Here is an 8,209-nt window from a genome sequence, read left to right as displayed (position 1 = left end):
ACTCTGATCTTCAGCATCTGCAATCCGCACTTTCTCCTAACTTCTCTTTTAACTCCTCTCATTTTCTTCAGGTCAAAGATTGGCTATAGGTGTCCGCGTGGGCCCCAGTTATGCCTGTTTCTTTGTGGGATATATAGAACATTCTTTGTTCCAGTCCTATTCCAGACCCCAAACCACAATTCTTTCTCCGATATCTCGATATCATTGGTGCTGCTTTCCTTTCTCATCCGGAATTGGAGAGGTTCATCGATTTTGCTTCCAATTTCTACCCACCCTCCCTTTCACTTGATCTATCTCTGACTCCCCCCATTCCTTTCCTCAACATTTGTGTTTCTATTTCTGGGGATAAACTGGCCCCTAATATCCACTATAAACCCACAGCTACCTGCACTATACGACCCTGCACACTGCTTTCTGTAAAGACTCCATTCCATTCTCCCAATTCCTCTGTCTCAGTCACATGTGTTTTGATGAAGCCGACTTTGACAAGGGAGCGTCTGAAAGGTCCACCTTATTCCTCAGCCGAGGATTCCCCAGCACCGTTGTTGATAGAGCCCTCAACTGGGTCCGACCCATCTCTCGCACGTCTACCCTCGTGCCCTCTCTTCCCTCCTGCAACCGAGATAGGTTTCCCCTTGTCCTTACCTACCATCCCACTGGCATCCAAATCCAGAAGATCATCAGTCGCTATTTCCACCATCTCCAGTGAGATACCACCATCAGACACATACTCCCCTCCCTTGTCCACCTTCCGCAGGTACTGTTCGCTCTAGGACACCCTGGTCCATTCCTCCTTCACTCTGAGTAACCCCCCAGCAGCCACTTGTCCCTCCTCACTATACAAGGGCTCAAACATAGCTTCCAGGTGAAGCAACACTTTACCTGCACTTCACACAATCTAGTCTACTACATTTGCTCCTCTACATTGGGGAAATGAAGCATAGACTGGGTGACTGCTTTGCAGAACATCTATATTTTGCCCACAAAAAAGACCCTGAGCTTCCAGTTACCTGCCACTTCAACATACCATCCTGTTCCCTGTCCAACATCTCTGTCTCAGGCTTAGCACAAGCTGAAATAACAATGCCTCATTTTACACTTGGGGACCCTGCAGCCCTCCAGACTCGATACTGAGGGGCTGAATTTCAGGGGTTGAAGTCTCCCATGCCCTAGCCCCCTACCTCACATACCAGGCTTTGTTAGCATAGAGACTGCCATTATACGCTGCCTATTGTTCACCACTAACAGTTTAGGCACCTGAGGCATCTTGGTTTAGTACGAATAACCAATGGCCTTCCCCTGCCCATTTTTTTGAATATCTGACTACCTTTTGAACATTGCTATTAACAAGAAGGCAAGAAGATGTGGGGGAGCCGGGGAGTGGGCAAAAAATCTGGAAACATCAGGCTGTGTAAGCCTTCCTAGTCTTAATAGTTGGGTCCAATTTACACAAGCTCCTGCAGTTATGGTGGCAGAGTGGCGAGCACTGCTGCCTTGCAGTACCAGGGACCTGGGTTCAATTCCAGCCTTGGCTGACTGTCTGTCTGTGTGGAGTTTGCATGTTCTCCCTTTGTTTGCGTGAGTTTCTTCTCACAGTCTGAAGATGTGCAGGCTGGGTAGACTGTCCATGCTAATTTGTCCCATAGTGTCCAAGGATGTGCAGGCTGGGGGGGGTTATCCATGGAAAATGCAGGAAGAGAGGGCGGGTCTGTGTGGGATGCTCTTTGCAGGGTTGGTATGGGCTGAATGGCCTCTTTCTGCAATGTAAAGATGCTATGGTGCCAGCTGGAGTAGTTACCTATTTTCAGGCAACAGGTGAGAAAGGTGTTGCATCAATGACATCATAGGCTCATAGAATCCCTATAGTGTGGAAGTAGGCCATTGAGCCCATTGAGTCCACACCAACCCTCCAAAGAGTATCCCACCCAGAACCACCACCCTACCCTATTCCTATAACCCCACATTTCATATGGCTAATCCATTTGCCTACATATCCTTGAACTGTGGGAGAAAACTGGAGAGCTAGGAGGAAACCCACACAGACATGGGGAACATGAGAAAATTCTACACAGATAGTCCCCTGAGGCTGGAATCGTGTGATGCAGCAGTGCTAACTGCTGAGCCACTGTGCTACCCTGACATCTTCAAGTTGTGTCTGTTACTTTCTAAACTAGTCCCCTGTTTGCTTTTAGTATGAATCTCATTCAGTGAAGGAAGTGCCTGTCTAATCCAATAATCCCTATCAGACCAGCAATAACTCAAAACATGTTTTCAAAGAGTTCCAGGATGAAATACAGAACCATATCAGTTTGGGATTAGCTGCCTAACATCCTGACTCATTCTAGACTTTGAACAGTAGCACCCTGTTCATCTACAAACTGTTAAACAGGGAATCATGGGTGGAATTTAGTATCTCGCCAATGGCGGACCTTCAATCAGGCAGGAGGTTGGCAGATTGGATTCCCATCACATTTCCACCTCCACCTTGACTCAGTTTGGCTGCAAGGCCCATGGATGGCACTGCCAACCTTGCCATCAATTGAGATCCTTAAGTCACCAATTAAGGACTTCATCACCACAGATGTTGGCACAGCATGGTCGAGGAGTGCAACAAGCAAACCTCTGAGATGTTCCGGGGTGGGGGGAGAATGCCCTCCACTCTGTGCCTTGAATAATGAACCTAAGGTCACGAAGCGAGCATCTCCTGATACTGCTCTGGCCGACTCTAAACTCCCTTCAACCTCCAACAACCCCCCCATCACCTGCCATCATTACCTTTGACCCAAATTGACCTGGTGTTGAGCCTAGTGGTGGATTTAGTCCTGAGAGGAAGGACCTGTCACAGAAACAGCTCAGAATTACACCTTTGCCTGTCCAGGAGGTGAGAGTTGTTCGTATTAGATGGGTGTTTATTGTGGGGATTGAAAGTTGTTATTTCTCCCCTGTTAAGAGGGCAAGTGCTGGAACCAGTGCACCAAGGGTGTGACAACATGGTGCAAATTAATGAAATCACTAGAAGCTATTTCTGGTGGCCAAATGGGGTCTCCCAGATTTAAAACAGGATCATGCAAATCCTGGACATTAATAAGGAAGGCACTGCCGTTGTTGGACCTTCACCCATGGCAATGGCTTCCATCACCGTGGCAGCAGATTCACATTGATTTCATGGGAGTAGTAGAGGGACTGATGGTACTTGTGGTTGCAGATACCCACCCCAAATGGCCTGATGTGGTGGTCTTGAAGTTGGTATCAGTGGATGCAACAATAGACGGATTGGATGAAATATTTGCCAGGTCCTGGACATGTTGAGTCACAATAGTCCACAGTTTGTTCCACAAGAGGTTGAGCAATACCTGGAAAATCATGGATGAAAATGTGTTGCTGGAAAAGCGCAGCAGGTCAGGCAGCATCCAAGGAACAGGAGAATCGACGTTTCGGGCATAAGCCCTTCTTCAGCCCTTCTTATGCCCGGAACGTCGATTCTCCTGTTCCTTGGATGCTGCCTAACCTGCTGCGCTTTTCCAGCAACACATTTTCAGCTCTGATCTCCAGCATCTGCAGCCCTCGCTTCCTCTCTGGAAAATCATGGAGTCAGACATGTGAGATCAGCTTCGTATCACCCTGTGACAAACAACCAGGTGGAGAGATTTGTGCAAAATTTGAAGCAGGCCTTAAAGACCTCCTCACAAGGATCACCAGGATGGTGAATCAACAAGTTCTTTAGCATATATAGGAATACGTCATACATAGTGACCCAGCACTTGCCAGTGTCCTTCATGTTCAACCACCAGCTGAGAACCATGTTTGACTTACAGTAGCCTGAAGAAACCAGTGAGGTGGTGCAGAGAAATCAAGAAGGACAGATTATCAGGCGGGCAGGAACCTCACGGTGACGTGTATTGAAAACAGCAGATACCATGTTGGCCTGGAATTACATACCTAGGGAAAAATGAATGCCAGCGATGGTGGTGGTTCAAACAGAAACATTGCTATACGAGGTGCAGTCAAGGGACAACCTGGTCTGGAGCAGTCACATGGACCAGTTTACTGCAGTGTCACTGAACCTCACCCCTGGGAGATGCCCCTCACCACAATGAGGAGGTCCAGGTGGGACCAGTGGTGACAAACAAGTCATGTGTCTCTGAGCCAGAATTGGACATCTCGATGTATGAGACATAGGGGAACAGCAGCCAATCTTTGGAAATGGATGAATAAATATTCAAAATTAAATTTAAATATACAACAGTGCTTTAAATCTACTAAAAGTGTTTTATTTTGCTGTATTTGTAATTTAAAATACTTCCTATAGAAAAAATAATAAATGAAGTTGTCTTTATCATTGTTTTTGCTTGTTTATGCCATGGCAATATAAAAAGCCATGGCTCATAAAAAGCTCAAGTATTCCTGTAAAGGGTATTAGATTAGATTCCATACAATGTGGAAACAGGCCCTTTGGCCCAACAAGTCCACACCAACCCTCTGAAGAGTAACCCACCCAGCCCCCTCTGACTAATGCACCTAACACTACAGGCAATTTAGCATGGCCAATTCACCTGACCTGCACATCTTTGGACTGTGGGAAGAAACCAGAATACCCAAAGGAAAGCCACACAGACAAGGGGAGAATGTGCAAACTCCACACAGACAGTTGCCCAAGGCTGGAATCAAACCTGGGACCCTGCTGCTGTGAGGCAGCAGTGCTAACCACTGAGCCACTGTGCCACCTTTGCCTCATTCTTTTTCACATTGTCCTTCAAAATATGTTTATTTCATGCAAGACAACTGAAATAAATAATGATCAAACTAATCAGAAGAATATATTATTTTTCTTCAATATTTTGTATCATCGATAATTTATATTAATAATGAAATTAATAGATCTTGTACTAAGACAACTAATATTAAATTCTGAAAATGCATGGTGCCTGTTATTTTAACTAATAAATGCTTAAAAAATGTAATTCCGTTATCAATGTGCGCATACAAATTTATTTAGCTGTACTGACTTTACAACTTGGCTGTGTCCCATGAATGTGAACTTAGCTGCTCATTTGGGTTAATATTGTATTCAATACAGTTTCATGTCATTAAATGTGAGAAAGAGACGCCATCAGGATTTTGTACTTTATCAGAGGAAGAAGGGAAGAACTTTTTCACAGATACAGAAATCTGTAAGAAGAAACGAAATTACTAACACAAATTCTGTTCAATACTGAGTGATTACATATTTCCTAATTTTAAGATAAACTGGAAATTAAACTGAGAATATAGGAAGCACAACATGTGTAAGGTCATGTAAGATTGAATGGTCCCTATTCTAATTAAAATCTCTGCAATGCATGCTTGCTCATTTTCTTGTTCTTTGAAATAATATGATAATATTCAAAAGTATAACAGCACTTACTAGCTTCATTTCCAGCATAGGAAGGCATTTACTGTTGGTACACTAACTCCTCTGATGTGGGCTGCTAGTTAAGTGTACAAAATATAAGCATAGGTATTAGCCTCCAGGGAGCCCATGTTAAGATTTGAGCAGAATTCATTAAAGATGTTATAACCTGCTGACCTCCACACCTGCATTCCACACACTCCCAACCAGCAACACTTTTGCGTCAAGAGTCCAAATGGTATAATTTGCCATTAGGCTTGCCTTAGGAAAATGTGAACACAGTAATGCTTTGTAAATGACAATTGTCCTGACAACTACTAATGTCTTGTTATTGTTTCTGATGAGATTCTATTGATTTTGTTCCTGTTCACTGAAACCTCTGTATTTGAGCCAAATACATCCTCTTTTGTGGTGACTACTGGTATCTTAGGATTACAGTTATTATTAAAATCTTGATGAACTATTAAGTTTTTATACAAAGGAAATGGCTATCATTTTCCATTCATAGAACCATCTAGAATTTCCTTAAAGTTGAGTCTTTTGTTCTCACCCCACCTTGATTATACAACCATCCTGAATTTTTTGCTCATTCATCTTACACTTCAATTTAAATTCCATTCCACACCATATGCTTCAATAGGTGGAAGATGACTTGTTGTTTAGCTTTACATTAAAATTTTGGCTTTTGTATACCCTTCAAAACCTTTTGGTGAATAAATGAAAAGCATTAATTTTCACCTGAGTATCAAAATTAAGAAGGTAATAGATAGTTAAGCATACCAGGATGAAATGTAATTACAATTGAAGATAATTGTCAGGCTATTGTTGGCAGCAGTAAATGGCTTGAGAGGCCATCTCATCAAATTAAATAGTTGCTATGACAGAGCTAAAGTTGGGTTGGAATAAAAGCTGTTCATCGTACACTTGAAAAGGAACATTTAAACAAAAAAAAAATGATGAGTTTAGGTCAGGAAATCAAACAGGTCCATTCAGATCCATGAAGTCCTCCCCTCTATGCAGCTGTTGCGTTTCCCCAGCCTTGGAACAGGTCCCCTTAAAGAAAACTGAATGACATTGAAGGTCACAGCCTCATTGTATAGTTACCTCATGAGAGTGTTGTGCTTATCCACCCATCTTCCTGTCTTAGTTACAATAGAAGTTGGCAGGAAACAATGTTTAAAGAGTTTAATCCATCCACCCAAGCAAACGTACATTTTCTTTTGACTAAAACGAGTGTCTTTGAGTTTGTAATGAATTTGTAATGAGCTCGCCTTCAAACAATGCCTGCAGTGCTCTCACCCCCAGGCCTTGATCTGACCTAGGCAGCTCAACCCCCATCAAAACCTCAAATGCCCACTCCCCAGGTCCATGACCAAACCTCCAAATTCCAACCAGCCCATTCTCCTGTGCTCAACACAAGTGGTTACATCTTAATTACTTTTGGTTCAGTGTGGGTTGTGGCAAGACTCAGTGAGATTTCTCACTCATTTTAGTAAATGTGCCTTATTAACTACCCTACCCTTATGCCATCCTTCAATTCCAAATCTGTCACACGACTTTATGCAGGGAGCAGAATGAGGCCATTCAGCCCAAAGAGTCTGCTCTACCATTTGATCATGTCTAATATGTTTCTCAACCCTATTCTCTTGCCTTCCCCCCATTATCCCGATCCCCTTACTCATCAAGAACGTATCTATCTTTGTCTTAAATACGCTCCACGACTTGCTCTCTGTGGCAATGAGTTCCACAAATCATCTGGCTGAAGAAATTCCTCCTTATCTCAGTTCTAAAGAGGTGTTGTTCACTCTCAAGCTACGCCCTGGATCCTAGTCTTTCCTACTAGTGAAGCATTTCCATACCCACTTGATCCAGGGCTCTCAGTCTCCTGTAAGTTTCAATCAGATCCCTTCTCATCTTTCTAAATTCTATCGAGTATAGGTCCAGAGTTCTCAATCACTCCTCATATGGCAGTCCTTCATCTCGGGACCATTCTTGTAAACCTCCTATGGTCCCCCTCCAATGCCAGCATATCATCTCTTAGATAAAGGATTGAAAACTGCTCATAATACTCCAAATGTGATCTGACCAGAACCAAATGTTTTAGCTGTCTTGAAATGAGTGCCAACATTGCATTTGCTTTCCTAACTACCAACTAAACCTGCATGTTAACCTTAACAGAATCCTGAACTAGGGCTCCCAAATCTCTTTGCACATCAGATTTCCAAAGCCTTTCCACAATTAGAAAATAGTCTACAACCCTATTCTTTCCAACAAAGTGCATAACCCACACATTGTCACATTATGCCACTTATTTGCCTACTTTCCCAGCATGTCCAAGTCTTTCCGCAGACTCCTGACTCCCTCAAAACTACATGTCCTCTATCTATCTTCATATCATCTGCAAACCTAGCAACATTGCCCTCTGTTCCTTTGTCCAGATCTTTAATGTATAACGTTAATTGCTTGGTCCCAACACTGACCCCTGTGGAACTTCGCTAGTCACCGGACACCATCATGAAAAAGACCCCTTTACACCTAGTCTCTGCCATTTGGTTGTCAGCCAATCCTCTATCCATGCCTGTACCTTACCCCTAACACCATGGACTCTTACCATATCTAGCAGCCTCCTGTGTGGCACCTTGTCAAAGGCCTCCTGGCAATCCAAATAGATTACATCCACTGGTTGTCCTTTGTCTAACTTGTTTATTACCTCTTCAAAGAATTCCAACAGATTTGTTGGGCATAACCTCCCTTCATGAAACAGTACTGATTCTGCCCTATTTTAACATGCACTCTTACGTATTCTGCAATCTCATCCTT

This window comes from Chiloscyllium plagiosum, unplaced genomic scaffold, assembly GCF_037043375.1.
Source record: "Chiloscyllium plagiosum isolate Xiang-an unplaced genomic scaffold, Cpla_swu_hap1 HiC_scaffold_28, whole genome shotgun sequence".
NCBI classification, from domain to species: Eukaryota; Metazoa; Chordata; class Chondrichthyes; order Orectolobiformes; family Hemiscylliidae; genus Chiloscyllium; species Chiloscyllium plagiosum.
Note: the sequence above shows the minus strand (reverse complement) of the source record.